Source organism: Nicotiana tomentosiformis, chromosome 12 (genome assembly GCF_000390325.3).
Source record: "Nicotiana tomentosiformis chromosome 12, ASM39032v3, whole genome shotgun sequence".
NCBI lineage: Eukaryota > Viridiplantae > Streptophyta > Magnoliopsida > Solanales > Solanaceae > Nicotiana > Nicotiana tomentosiformis.
This window is the reverse complement of record NC_090823.1, coordinates 129,427,314-129,442,217: the sequence shown is the minus strand read 5'-3', so window position 1 is coordinate 129,442,217 and position 14,904 is coordinate 129,427,314. Positions and strand designations below refer to the sequence as shown.

The window sequence follows — 14,904 nt, the reverse complement described above, 5'->3', positions numbered from 1 at the left end:
AAACACTGTTCAAAAGCTATCAAAAAAGTATTGTGCTTGTCACCACACAATGATTTTTGAATTTTCCACTCCAAAGTCTTTGCACAGTAAAAACAACCAAATTTGTACTATTCCTTCTTTAATTTCAGCTTTTATCAACACAAAAATTCAAATACTCAAATCTAATAAAAGCAAATTCACTAAGCACTTGAAACTTCTATCATAAACTATCATGACTAAGAAAATAGCCATTTTAAAACTAATGAATAACTAATTATCAGTGATTAATAACTATGAACGACTAAGCTAACATAGATTAAACACAACTAATAATAAAAATATAAATAATAATAATAAAAATAAATAAATAAATAAAATCAAAAATTATGCTAGACATAAACTAAATACAATACAATTAGAAAAAATAGACAAAGGAAATGAGAATAGGGGTATACCAAACGAGGGTGTTCGGGGTAGTCGCCGGAATTTGGCCGGATTTTTAGTTGCCGAATTTTTGGGATGGAAGTGACATCAATAGGTAGGTCTTGATGAGCTCTATCCGTTGATGTAGGTATTGTGGGACGGTAGTGGCCGGAACTTCAAGCTTTTGGGCAAAAAAGTGGCGGCTAAAGTATCCTAAATCTAAAATTCAAGGCGTTTGAGGGGGTTTTGAAGGATTTGATTTGGAGATATGGAAAGAGGAGGTTGTAGAGATTACATGGTGTGAATTTGTGGGTGTTTGGAGGTTGGCCGCCGCCGGTGGCTGATTTCCGGCGGCGGAGAGAAGAGAGAGAAGAGAGAGAAGAGAGAGAAGAGAGAGAGAAGGGAGAAAGAGTTATGAGAAAAATGAGGGAATTTTTCAGATTTTTGAGGCTTTAAATACCTCTTGAGAGATCAAATATAGACCATTAGATCAAGGGGTGATCAATGGGTGAGATTTGATCTTGGGTCACTTAATGAAACGACATAGTTTTGAGGCAAAACTACATCGTTTCGGACCCTTTCAAGGGCAACCCCTTATCTTGCACTTTTGGCCACTTTCTCTTTCAAATTTGGCCCAATTTCTTTCTTAATCCTACTTTTTAAACTAAATTTATACAAACAAAAAAATTAATTAAGTAACTTATTCAAATGATCAATTAACTATATTAATTCACCAATTGAATAGTTAGTTAATTCCTAAAATGCACAAATAAAGAAAGAACTATTTTTTGGTATTTTTATGATAGGAAATATTCAATCAAAGACACAAAAATTGGGAAATATAATTAAAGCAACAAAACACTAATGACTTTATAAGGTGTTAAAACAGTACAAAAATTAGGTATTCACATCTGCCCCTCTTTGCTCGAGAACATAAAGAGTTTTCGTGCAAAGAAAAGTGAATGCCATGGCTAATTTTTTCTCACATATCACACCAATGAAAGCATTTTTTTTATTTTTAAAAAAAAATGGTGACCGAACCCTGCTTCCGAGGTAGCCTACATATCCTTGTTTAGAGGAATCAGGTCAGTGTAGTTCTGGGAAAATTTGGTAGCTGGGACTACCAGACACTAGATTTAAGACTGTTGTTGCTGCTGTTGTTGCTGTTACTGTTACTTGCTGCTTGCATCAAAAGGAAAAGAGAAAGAACTACATATGTCTGGAAACTAAGAGTTACAAAATTCCTAATCTATGTGTCTTGTGGAGTCAAATCTTAATTCTTGACCTGCTCGCTTGTGTTGACCTTAGATTGGATCTTGATGCTCTTTGAGGAAAGGATCATGGCTCATTCTCGATTGCTTGCTTTCCGGATCAGAGTTCAGAAAAATGAAACTCGAGAAGCTGGGCTGCCGACACATTATCCAAGCTAACTCCAACTATCTTGTGACCGAAAAACTTCTTTATTCTGATGAGAAAGATAAAACTGTAAGCTTTAATCGTCACTTGTGCTATGCGGCGGGGCCTGCAAAGCCATCAAAGACAAACAAAACGAACAAAAATTTTCTGCCCCAGTTTGGCACTAGGAAAATTTTGTGAGTTAGAGAAAGCTAAAGTATCTAATTTGTTGAAATAAAGACAACGGGAGTAGTATAAACTAACTATGTGAGGATATGCAACCACGAGGGGAAGTAACTTATGTTACCAGAGGAAATGGAATTAGAGGATGGTACCCTGTATTACGGAAAAGTGAATGTAATCAGGGGTTGGTACCCTGTATTATCGAAAGGAAATGTAACCAGGGGTTGGTACCCTATATTATCGAAATGAGTGTAACCAAGGGTTGGTACCCTGTATTACCGAAAGGAATGTAACTAGGGGTTGGCACCCTGTATTACTGAAAGGAGTGTAACCAGGGGTTGGTACCCTGTATTACTGAAAGGAGTGTAACAGAGGCTGGCACCCTGTATTACTGAAAGAAGTGTAACCAGGGGTTGGCACCCTGTATTACTGGGAAGGAATGTAACCAGGGGTTGGTACCCTGTATTACTGAAAGAAGTGTAACCATGGGTTGGCACCCTGTATTACTGAGAAGGAACGTAACCAGGGGTTGGTACCCTGTATTACCGAAAGGAGTGTAGCCAGGGGTTGGTACCCTGTATTACATAAAGGAGTGTAACCAGGGGTTGGCACCCTGTATTACTGAAAGGTGTGTAACCAGGGGTTGGTACCCTGTATTACTGAAAGGAGTGTAACCAGGGGCTGGCACCCTGTATACTGAAAGGAGCGTAACCAGAGTTGGTACCCTGTATTACAGAAAGGAGTGTAACCAGGGGCTGGCACCCTGTAATACTGAAAGGACGCTAAATCCCCTGGGCGAAAAGGTTCTACCTAGGTTAAACTACGAAAAGCAAACCTGGGCGAAGAGTACTTCTACCCAAAAATATGAGCTGGAACCCCCTAGGAGAAATGATTCTACCTGGGTTAAGCTAGGTATAACAGCCTGAGCAAAGAGTACTTCTACCCGGAACTATGAGCTGAATCCCCCTAGGCGAAAAGGTTTACCTGGGTTAAGCTACGAAAAATAGCCTGAGCGAAGAGTACTTCTACCCGGAAACTATGAGTTGGATCTCCCTAGGCGAAAATGTTCTACTTGGGTTAAGCTATGAAAAACAAGCATGGGCGAAGAGTACTTCTATCCGAAAATATGAGCTTGATCCCCCTAGACGAAAAAGGTTCTACCTGAGTTAAGCTACGTAAAACAAGCCTGGGCGAAGAGTACTTCTACCCGAAACTATGAGCTGGATCCCCCTAGGCGAAAAAGCGCTACCTGGGTTAAGCTACGAAAAATAACCTGGGCGAAGAGTACTTCTACCCGGAACTGTGAGCTGGATCCCCCAAGGCGAAAAAGTTCTACCTGGGTTAAGCTATGAAAAACAACCTGGGCGAAGAGTACTTCTACCCGGAAATATAAGCTGGATCCTCCTAAGCGAAAAGGTTCTACCTGGGTTAAGCTACATAAAACATCCTGAGCGAAACGTATTTCTACCCGGAACTATGAGCTGGATCCCCCTAGGCGAAAAGGTTCTTCCTGGGTTAAGCTACGTAAAACAGCCTGAGCGAAGAGCACTTCTACCCGGAACCATGAGCTGGATCCCCCTAGGCGAAAAGGTTTTACCTGGGTTAAGCTACGAAAAAACAACCTGGGCGAAGAGTACTTCTACCCAAAACTGTGAGCTCGATTCCCCTAGGCAAAAAGGTTCTACCTGGATTAAGCTACATAAAATAACCTGAGCGAAGAGTACTTCTACCCGAAAACTATGAGCTGGATCCCCCTAGGCGAAAAGGTTCTACCTGGGTTAGCCTACATAAAACATCCTGAGCGAAAAGTACTTCTACCCGAAACTATGAGTTGGATCCCCCTAGGAGAAAAGGTTCTACCTGGGTTAAGCTACGTAAAACAAGCCTGGGCGAAGAGTACTTCTACCCGGAACTATGAGCTGGATCCCCCAAGGCGAAAAAGCTCTACCTGGGTTAAGCTACGAAAAACATCCTGGGCGAAGAGTACTTCTACCCGAAAATATGAGCTGGATCCCCCTAAGCGAAAAGGTTCTACCTGGGTTAAGCTACATAAAACATCCTGAGCAAAAAGTACTTCTACCCGGAACTATGAACTGGATCCCCCTAGGCGAAAAGGTTCTACCTGGGTTAAGCTACGTAAAATAACCTGAGCGAAGAGTACTCCTACCCGGAACTATGAGCTGGATCCCCCTAGGCGAAAAGGTTCTACTTGGGTTAAGCTACGTAAAACAAACTGAGCGAAGAGTACTTCTACCCCGAACCATGAGCTGGATCCCCCTAGGCGAAAAAGTTCTACCTGGGTTAAGCTACATAAAATATCCTGAGCGAAGAGTACTTCTACCGGGAACTATGAGCTGAATCACCCTAGGTGAAAAGGTTCTACCTGGGTTAAGCTACGTAAAACAACCTGAGCGAAGAGTACTTCTACCCGGAACCATGAGCTGGATCCCCCTAGGCGAAAAGATTCTACCTGGGTTAAGCTACAAAAAAAACAACCTGGGCAAAGAGTACTTCTTCCCGGAACTGTGAGCTGGATCCCCCTAAGCAAAAAGGTTCTACCTGGGTTAAGCTACATAAAACATCCTAAGCAAAAAGTACTTCTACCCGGAACTATGAGCTGGATCCCCCTAGGCAAAAAGGTTCTACCTGGGTTAAGCTACGTAAAACAACCTGAGCGAAGAGTACTTTTACCCGGAACCATGAGCTGGATCCCCCTAGGCGAATAAGTTCTACCTGGGTTAAGCTACATAAAACACCCTGAGCGAAGAGTACTTTTACCCGGAACTATGAGCTGGATCCCCCTAGGCGAAAAGGTTCTACTTGGGTTAAGCTACGTAAAATAACTTGAGCGAAGAGTACTTCTACCCGGAACCACGAGCTGGATCCCCCTAGGCGAAAAGGTTCTACCTGGGTTAAGCTACGAAAAACAAACCTGAGCGAAGAGTACTTCTACCCGGAAACTATGAGCTGGATCCCCCTAGGCGAAAAGGTTCTACCTGGGTTAAGCTACATAAAACATTCTGAGCGAAGAGTACTTCTACCCGGAACTGTGAGCTGGATCCCCCTAGGCAAAAAGGTTCTACCTGGGTTAAGCTACGTAAAACAACCTGAGTAAAGAGTACTTCTAGCCGGAACCATGAGCTGGATCCCCCTAGGCGAAAAGGTTCTACCTGGGTTAAGCTTCGAAAAAATAACCTGGGCGAAGAGTACTTCTACCCGGAACTGTGAGCTGGATCCCCCTAGGCGAAAATGTTCTACCTAGGTTAAGCTACGAAAAACAAGCCTGGGCGAAGAGTACTTCTACCAGAAACTATGAGATGGATCCCCCTAGGCGAAAAAGCTCTACCTTGGTTAAGCTACGAAAAATAACCTGGGCGAAGAGTACTTATACCCGGAACTGTGAGCTGGATCCCCCAAGGCGAAAAGGTTCTACCTGGGTTAAGCTACCAAAATGATCTGTATGAACAATAGTGATGCATGCTGAAAATAAAAGAAAATGGAGATTTTGCGAAAACTTACCTTTGGTGACATTATTCCTTTAGGAATCGACATTCTGCACTGCTTTGTTCCTGCTGCAAACAAAGAAAAAATGCGAGTTTTAAAAAGTGGTGGTCGATTTGTGGCCTTGATGTCTTTGGCAGCTTGGCTTTATGCCCATCTTTTTTATGATGACTTCCTGAATACCACGGTTGGTCGCGTGAGACTTAACCTTCTCAACTTTATTTTTACTTTGTGGCATTTCACTTTCGACTTCTTTCCTCAACACTTTCAATTTCAGAGCATTGGGGGAACCTTTGGCTTTTCAAACTTTGCCAAAACGGTTAGCCACTTGAGACTTAACCTTTTCAACTTCATTTTTCCCTTGTAGGCACTTTCAATTTGATTTAATCCTTACAAGAGTTTTTGATTTCGAAGCATCGACCCCATGTCCAGTCGGGGTCAACTTGATGCCCATGCCGAGTCTGGGTGCCTTTTTTGCATATTAGCTTGTATCAAACCGGAGTCCTGTAAATCAGTCTTGCTATCCCTTCTTTGCCTTAGTTTCAAAACAGAGCTAGACCAAAAGGGATTCAAGGTAAAACAAACAGTAGAATGTAGAATGAATTTATACAAGAGGTATCCCTTTCGGGGAAAGGAAAGGACTTATCTGGAGTACATGCAGATTTCAATGAACATGACATACTTTTTGGACTGGATGCATGATATGTGTAAACTGTCTGACTCTTAGAAATTCATCAAAACTTTTGCCTCGAAACCGAAAAACAATGCCCAGGACTGTCAATACCAATGGCTGTGAAGATTCTTTTTTCGATCAGTAGTGCCCTTTGCGGGTTTTCACCAGCTAATCTCTCTCATTTCTCTTCTCACCATCGCCTTATAGTGACCTTTGCGGGTTTTCACTAACAAGACTCTCATTTTCATTTTCTCTGCTCTGCAACGCCCTACGATGGCCGTGAGGATTTTCACCAATAAGACTCTCTTATTTTATTTCTCTCATTTGGTTGTATAAGATCCAAGTAACTATATCCTCCAATTCTTGAACATTCTCGTTGATTGATCGGAAGGACTTGAAAAGGATTTGGGTAAAAAAGATTTGGATTGAATTACAACTTTGGAACCTTTAAAGCGAAACCATCTTCGACCATCTGTAACAACTGCCCTAGTTTTATTTTTATTTTTTTTTAGAAATGTTGATTTTTATTTTGGTGTGACTGAACCCCAGAGAGAGGCTACCTACGTATCCTTTCGGAATCAAGTCGAACCTAGTTTAATTCACTTTGTTTTGATTTTTTTTTCTTTTCTTTTTTTTTTTCATAAATACTTCTAGGATCCAAAGAGGGTAATCAAAGAAAAGTAACCGGCTCAAGAGGGTTTGCAAAGGGTTGATAGAGTTTGGGTAGCGAGAATGAAAGCCTTCATCATCCCAATCAGAGAACATTAAAGATGCGTAAAAAGGGCCAAACATAATACCTTTTGGCAGTATCTGTATAGACAGTTGTCTCGGAGCCATTTCCTTTGATATCTCCCAAATACAACGCTCCCTTTTGGCAGTAATCTTGTTACAATGTATGAACCATTCCAATCTGGAGCCAATTTTTCTTTGGCTTCTTCATGATGCTAGAGGATACGTCTTAGGACGAGTTGCCCTACTTCAAACTTTTCGGGCCGCACTTTCTTCTTGTAGGCACGGGCCATTCTTTGTTGGTACAACTGCCCGTGGCAAACTACGGCCATACGTTTTTCATCAATCATAGTTAATTGTACCAAGCCGGTTCTTGACCCAATCTTTATCCTTAATCTCGATTTCAACAATGATTCGAAGAGAGGGAATTTCAACTTCTTCCGATTTCATTTGGACTTGGCTTAGGCCTAGTGTTCCAATTATTTATTTATTTTCTCACAAGCCTTATCTTTAACACATTCTGCTTCTTGATTCATTAATTCGAGGTCTGACGGCGTTTTAGGATCTGGGCATGAAGTCCGCAAGCATGTCATGTTATTAAAATCTGCATTAACAGAACTTCAAAAAGAGAATAAGAAAGGTGACAAGATTAAGAAAAGAAAATATTCCTAGACAATGAAATATTAATTTCATTTAATTGATTATTTTTTTTGAATTTGATTTTTTTTTTCATTTTGAACTTAAAAGATAGAAGGGTTTTCATCAAAAAGTAAGACAATAATGTAAAACATCCGGATTACACCCTGAAATAATCTGGACGCAGAAAGGATAACAAGACTGGCTACCGAGTCTCCCGTCAGATGGGGGACTTTCAGGTTTGGCGACCATTTTTTGCTTTTTTTCTGTCTCGGCAATGGATGCAATGGCTTTCAATGCCGGATCAAATTCCTCATCTTCACGGATCATTCCAACTACTGGCTCATTGGTGTGAACATGCAAAGGATTGTTCATCATATTAAGGGCATCTTCATCCCTAAGCATTATTGCCTTGACCTCGATGAGGTCTTCCACTGCTCTCTTAAGATTTTAACAGTCTTTCGTATCATGTCACACTGCTCTAGAGTGGTATTCACATCTAGCATTAGCCCAGTGCGAGGGGGACTCTGGGCTTGGCCGGTTCGGGGCCATTGGCTGCAACAGACCTAGCCTGACTAGCTTTTGGAACAAGCTCGAGTATGATTCACCAATATGGGTGAACTGATTCTTTCTGAAAGGCTCTCTTGGGCAAGGATTTTTACTCTTGTTTTTTTTTTTCTTTTCTTTTTTTTTTTTTGCTTTTTCTTTTCTTTGTTATTTTTGTCACTCTTCTCTTTTTTTTTCCAGTTTATTTGATGCAATGATCTAATCTGATAGGGATTGCCTACGTATCATGACGCCGCATGAATCAGATCTTGCGTAGTTCAGGAAGATTAGGAATAGACTGGCCCATTTTTCATTTTCTTTTCTTTTTTATTTTATTTATAAAGACTTTTAAATATATTTTTTGAGTTTTTTTTTATGGAATTTTGAATTTGTTTTTAAAAAAGAAAAAGGAAAAAAAGGAAGAAAATATTTTGGATTTTGATTTGAAGATTCTTTTTGTTCTTTTTTTTTTCGAATGAAAGGCTTCGGAAAAGAAGGAAAATATTTTTGGATTTAAATTTTTTTTTTTTTTGGATTTTCTAAGGAAAGAATTCTAGAGAGGGAATCAAGGAAAGGGAAACGATTTTTGAATATATATATTTTTTTTTAAAAGAATTGGGGCCGGAACCGATGAGGTTTGTCTACGTATCTCATATTTGGTGAGAATTAGACTCGCGTAGTTAGGTGGATGAGAAATAAAAAGGTAAACTAACTCTTTTTTTTTTTCATATTCAATTAATCCGAAAAAATCTCCTAGCAAAGAAAATATTTTCAATTTTTTTTTCAATTTTGTTTTTTGAATTGGTGAAAGAAAAACTTCTAAAGAAGAAAAAAAAAAGAAAAGAATATATATATATATTTGAATTTTGAATTTTGAATTTTTTTTTAAAAAAAAATTCAAAAGAAAGAAAATATTTTTTTGGATTTTGGGAGAAAGACTTTTTTTTTTAAAAAAAGAAGAAAATATTTTTGGATTTTTGGTCTAAAAAAAGAAACTTCTAAAGAAGCAATTAAAGGAAGATATCTTTTTGGATTTTTGAAAATTGGGGGCCGGAACCGGTGAGGTTTGCTTACGTATCTCACATCCGGTGAGAATCAGACCCGCATAGTTCGGTCAAAACCGACTATTTTTTTATTTTTTTTAATAAAAATTAATCTATAAAAACCATATGCACTAGACCACATCATTTTTTCTCTGTTCATTCAACTGATTTATGCTTAAGTCGGTTGACATACAAGCCTCCCAAATAATGCAACAAGTAGCACATAACATGACATAATGGTCTCAACAAGGTACCTGTCCTAAAACAGAACTCAGCCCCTGCGTCGAGCGATGCTAAGTCAAATGCACATGATGCAAATAAAGCGTAGCCTACTAGGGATATTCATTGTTTGTGGCTTGTTCTTCTAAGTTTGTAAATCCTAAAGGAGATGGTATCTAAACCTGGCTTACCCGGGCGGACAACCTAAGTCGAGGAGCGTCAAGCGTCACCAGCTAGCTAACGACTCTCCCGCCTAAACACGTGTGACTAAATCATTCACCAGAAGCTGGTAGGCTAACTGGCTTTATCTCAAGACAGAAATTTTGTGATGCTGGTAGGCAAACACAACATAACTAATTATCAGAAGACTCAAAGGGATGCGAGAGAAGATACAATTTATATGTACAGTTCAACAATATCAAAACGGTAAAAACACGACAAGTAACACATTAGGCCCAAATAAAGCACAATATATAAAAAAATTAATAAAGCCAAATAAAGTCAATGTACAAGCTCGAATTCTTGAAGTCCCCAATAGAGTCGCCAGAGCTGTCACACCCCTTTTTCTACCCGCAAAATAATATTGTGTGGATTAAAGAATTTTTCCAATTAAATTAACAAAATTGAGTAGGGATTATTTTATTTACAGAGTCGCCACTTGAAATTGATTTTGTTGGTGTTCCAAGTCACCTTTTATTTGAATCCCTAATCAAAAAAAGATTTGACTCTATTATTATTGGTCTGCGAAAATAAAGTCTGGGTAAGGAATTCTGTTAACCGGGGAGAATGTGTAAGGCATTCCCCGAGTCCCGTAGTTCTAGCACGGTCGCTTTTATTGACTAAAATTTGGCTTGAATTATTTTTGGATAAAGTGTGTATTATTTGCCTTAAGTTACTATTGTCTAATGCTGCTTAATAATTAATAATTTTGGCCTAGGAGCGTGCAAGCACACAAAGTCCTTATTTGATTATATGTATTAAAACAAAGAACGTGTCGGTATACATGGTTTAAATACAATTAATATTGAAAGTCAAGGAGCGAAAATGCACACATGACTACTTTATTAAAAAAGAAATCGACCAAGGACCGTGTATGAACACATGGTCTACATCTCAAACGTGCCTAAAATTGCCTATCGCTTAAATTAATTAAAAAGCGCTTCTTTTTTATTTATTACTTGTTCGACTGAAAAAAAATATTATTATTAAAAATAATTTTCACTAATGCAAGACATTAAATCCGGGTAAGCTTATGTTAAACTTTCATGGTATTGGGCCACTTATTTTATTTAACAAAAAATAATTTATTGGTTTTAAAGAAAATGCTCATCTTGCTTTCTGTTGTCATTGGGCCTATAAATTTTAGCTTATTTGGCCCATGTTGCTTAAGAGCCTCGATGACCAAGACAACACAAAATAACAAGTATTCTTCTAAGCCCAAATTGCTTCTTACATTGATGTCCAAACTAAAAATTATTTTTTTCATAAAAGAAACTTACATGCTAATTATTATCTTTTATCTTCTTAACCAACTATTTCTTAAGGACTAACATAATATTTCTACTCGTCTACACCAATCATGGCACTAATCAAACTACACTCATTAACAACATAAGAACCACGACTAAATATAAAAACTACGAAAAACGGTAATACTTCAATGATAAAGAGAAGAACTATATTAAGTATAACATTATGTTGACTATAATTCAAAGCATCAAAATATTTGAAGCTAGAAGTCTTTCTTAGATAATTATACATGAACCATGAAAGTAACTCACGAAAAAGAGCCCAAACTAAACAAACATGGTTAAAAGTGGGGTCTCTATATTTTTCTTAAACTAAGTAATCTTAACAAAATGCAATTTCAATCACATATATAAAGAAGAAAATGATAATTTAACTAATTTTTAACAGATTTACATGATGATAACACTAATATAACATTCATCTTGAAACAAAATCAGATCTAATATGTTCCATCAACCAAACCGGGATCAAATCCTTCTTATTATCATCAAGAATCTGCAATATAAGAATTTGAAAGTTACCTGGTTTGTGGAATAATAAAATACAGCAGTGCAGCAACAAAAAACTCAGCAGCAAATACAGTAGAAACAACAGCAACTCAAGTGTTAAGACAAAACAGAAAACTCAACAAAGATGCTTGAAACTGGTAGCTATCAACTTCACAAATTGCCTAAGGGGTCTTTCTATTTTTCTCGAGGTTTTTGCACTCAAATAATCCTCACAAAACTCTGAAATTTCAGCTTGTTATATGTATTAAGCTGCTGATTTTTCTCGAGGTTTTTGCACTCAAATAATTCTCACAAAACTCTGAAATTTCAGTTTGTTATATGTATTAAGCTGCTGATTTTTCTCAAAGATATATGTCTTTAAGCAACTCTCCAAGATGTGTCTCAGTATAAGATAGAGTGTGTAATAGAGTGTCCCTCCCTTTTTAGTGAGTAAAGAGCCCTTTAAATAGGCAAATAAATCAGATTTTTTGGACAGATTTTGGTTCATCAAAAGTCTGTCCAAAAGACTGACTTTGTGTGCTAAACACTGTTCAAAAGCTGTCAAAAAGTATTATACTTGTCACCACATAATGACTTTTGAGTTTTGCACTCCAAAGTCTTTGCACAGTAAAAACAACCAAACTTGTACTATTCCTTCTTTAATTTCAGCTTTTATCAACACAAAAATTCAAATACTCAAATCCAATAAAAGCAAATTCACTAAGCACTTGAAATTTCTATCATAAAATATCATGACTAAGCAAATAGCTATTTCAAAATTAATGAATAACAAATTATCAGTGATTAATAACTATGAACGACTAAGCTAACATAGATTTAACACAACTAATAATAAAAATATAAATAAAAAAAAATAAAAAAAATTAGAAATTATGCTAGACATAAACTAAATACAATACAATTAGTAAAAATAGACAAAGGAAATGAGAATAGGGTATACCAAACGAGGGTGTTTGGGGTGGTCGCCGGAATTTGGCCGAATTTTTAGTTGCCGGATTTTCGAGATAGAATTGACATCAATAGGTAGGTCTTGATGAGCTCTATCCGTTGATGTAGGTATTGTGGGATGGTAGTGGCCGGAACTTCAAAATTTTGGGCAAAAAAATAGCAGCTAAAGTTTCCTAGATCTAAAATTCAAGGCGTTTGAGGGGGTTTTGAAGGATTTAGTTTGGAGATATGGAAAGAGGAGGTTGTAGATATTACATGGTGTGAATTTGGGGGTGTTTGGAGGTTGGCCACCGCCGGTGGCTGAGTTCCGGCGGCGGTGGCGGCGGAGAGAAGAGAGAGAGAGGAGACAGAAAGAGTTATGGGGGAAATGAGGGAATTTTTCAGATTTTTGAGGCTTTAAATACCTCTTGAGATATCAAATATGGACCATTAGATCAAGGGGTGATCAATGGGTGAGATTTGATCTTGGGTCACTTAATGAAACGACGTAGTTTTGAGGCAAAACTACGTCGTTTCGGACCCTTTCAAGGGCAACCCCTTATCTTGTACTTTTGGCCACTTTCTCTTTTAAATTTGGCCCAATTTCTTTCTTAATCCTACTTATTAAACTAAATTTACACAAACAAATAAATTAATTAAGTAACTTATTCAAATAATCAATTAACTATATTAATGCACCAATTCAATAGTTAGTTAATTCCTAAAATGCACAAATAAAGAAAGAACTATTTTTTGGTATTTTTATGATAGGAAATATGCAATCAAAGACACAAAAATTAAGAAATATAATTAAAGCAACAAAACACTAATGACTTTAGGAGGTGTTAAAACAGTACAAAAATTAGGTATTCACAGAGATCCCTGAAGTCGACGCACACTCGAATCTTGCCATTCTTCTTCCTTACATGGACAATACTTGAAACCCACGTTGGGTATTTAACTTTCCAAATAAATCCAGCTTCAATGAGTTTGTTAACTTTGGTTTTAATCAGGGGAACCCAGTTCGGCCTAAAGCGCCTTTGAGCTTGCTTAACAGGACAAGCGCCATTCTTAACCGCAAGGTGATGGAATGCTGCTTTAGGGTCCAAGCCAGACATTTCTTTGTAACTCCAAGCAATGACATCCCTAAACTCCTTGAGTAACTCAATATAAGTGCTTTCTTCATCAACTTATAGTAAATCACTTATGTAGGTGGGTCTTAATTCTTCATCAGTGCCAAGGTTAACTTCTTTTAAGGCATCAATCATTGCCTTCACCCCTTCTTCAAGTTTCGGGGGAGCATCTTTTGCATCTTCATCTTCTTGAGGGTCCCATCGTTGAAGGATATATGATAACACGGTGAAACATCGTTCAATTTTTCGTCATCCTCCATTAGAGATAAAACACCATGCTCGCCTTGTGCAGTAACATGATACGAAGAACCCACACTTTCTTCGTCTTCATCACGATCTTTAGTGTAGACCACAGTGTATGGCTTCACCTTCAGTACCTCATCACACGAAACCATGACTTTTATTTGTCGGTTCATTCTAGAAGGAACCAGACTTTGGAAATCCTTAGAGATCTTTTGAATTTTGGGCGAAGCGGGTATTCTTGTATTTCGATAATTTCTCTGGAACTTATTCCCTTTCTTTAATGGACCGAATCTCTCAAATATGAAATTTCTCATAGTTGATTTTCCAAGTCAATCAAAGACAGAAGGCTTGTTAGAAATGGCAGATTCGTCGTCTACGGTGATATAATTATTACTCGCCCTTCTTATGGAGATGCGCACTGGTGACGGTTGTGTGTATCACAAACCTTCACGTGGTTGCCTCATCGCAGCTTCTGATGGGATCTTCCCTAACTTTGACGGCTCATTGGGATTATATCCAGCTTTTGCAAATAGCATGTAAGCGTTAGGATCAAAACCTTCATTTGTTTGCTTTGTAGGGAGTGCCACATTCTGCAAATGATTTTGGGCCACAAACCATACAAGTGGCTTTGAGGACAACTTTACTGCCTCAATTCGTTTTACCGAAAGAGTTAACTCCTTTAGCATGTTAGTTTGGAGATTAGATGATTCACCTTCATCTTTCTTCCTTTTAGGGACATATTGGAGCGCAGAGCTTACTTTCTTGCCATAAAACGCAATATCCCCTCTATAACACATGGCACCAAATTGGCCCTCTAGGAAGATGACATCTTGGGCTTAATGAAGTTGGCTCATCACTTTAGCCCAATTAAATGGGCTAGCCGAATTGATTAAAACTTATTTATTTAATCAATATATGTTGGACTTATATAACTAATCCAATTATATTAGCCCAATAAATTTATTTGAATTAATATATCTTGAATTTAAAATATAGCCCAAATTATTTTACGGATTTAATTCCAATAAAATTTATATACCTATAACTTACTCGTACCGAGTGTTTACGTCCAACTAATAAATGTATGATAAATGTTAGCACATACATTTTTATCACTAAATCATGATTAATTATTGTAAAATATTTACACCTCATTAAATTACTTAACCATAATAAGTTAATATAGATTGATATAAACATTTTAGCTTTTACCTTGTGTTGACCTTAGACTAATC

General features: G+C 37.7%; 1 long non-coding RNA gene across 1 annotated transcript; it reads right to left on the bottom strand.

Moving 5' to 3' along the window:
- Positions 1-11,052: 11,052 nt before the first annotated feature.
- On the bottom strand, positions 11,053-12,661 carry LOC138903676 (uncharacterized). The gene is made up of 2 exons (XR_011413011.1): positions 12,307-12,661; positions 11,053-11,352 (listed from the first exon to the last, which is right to left on the bottom strand). It is a non-coding gene; the product is annotated as an uncharacterized lncRNA (long non-coding RNA).
- Positions 12,662-14,904: the final 2,243 nt, after the last annotated feature.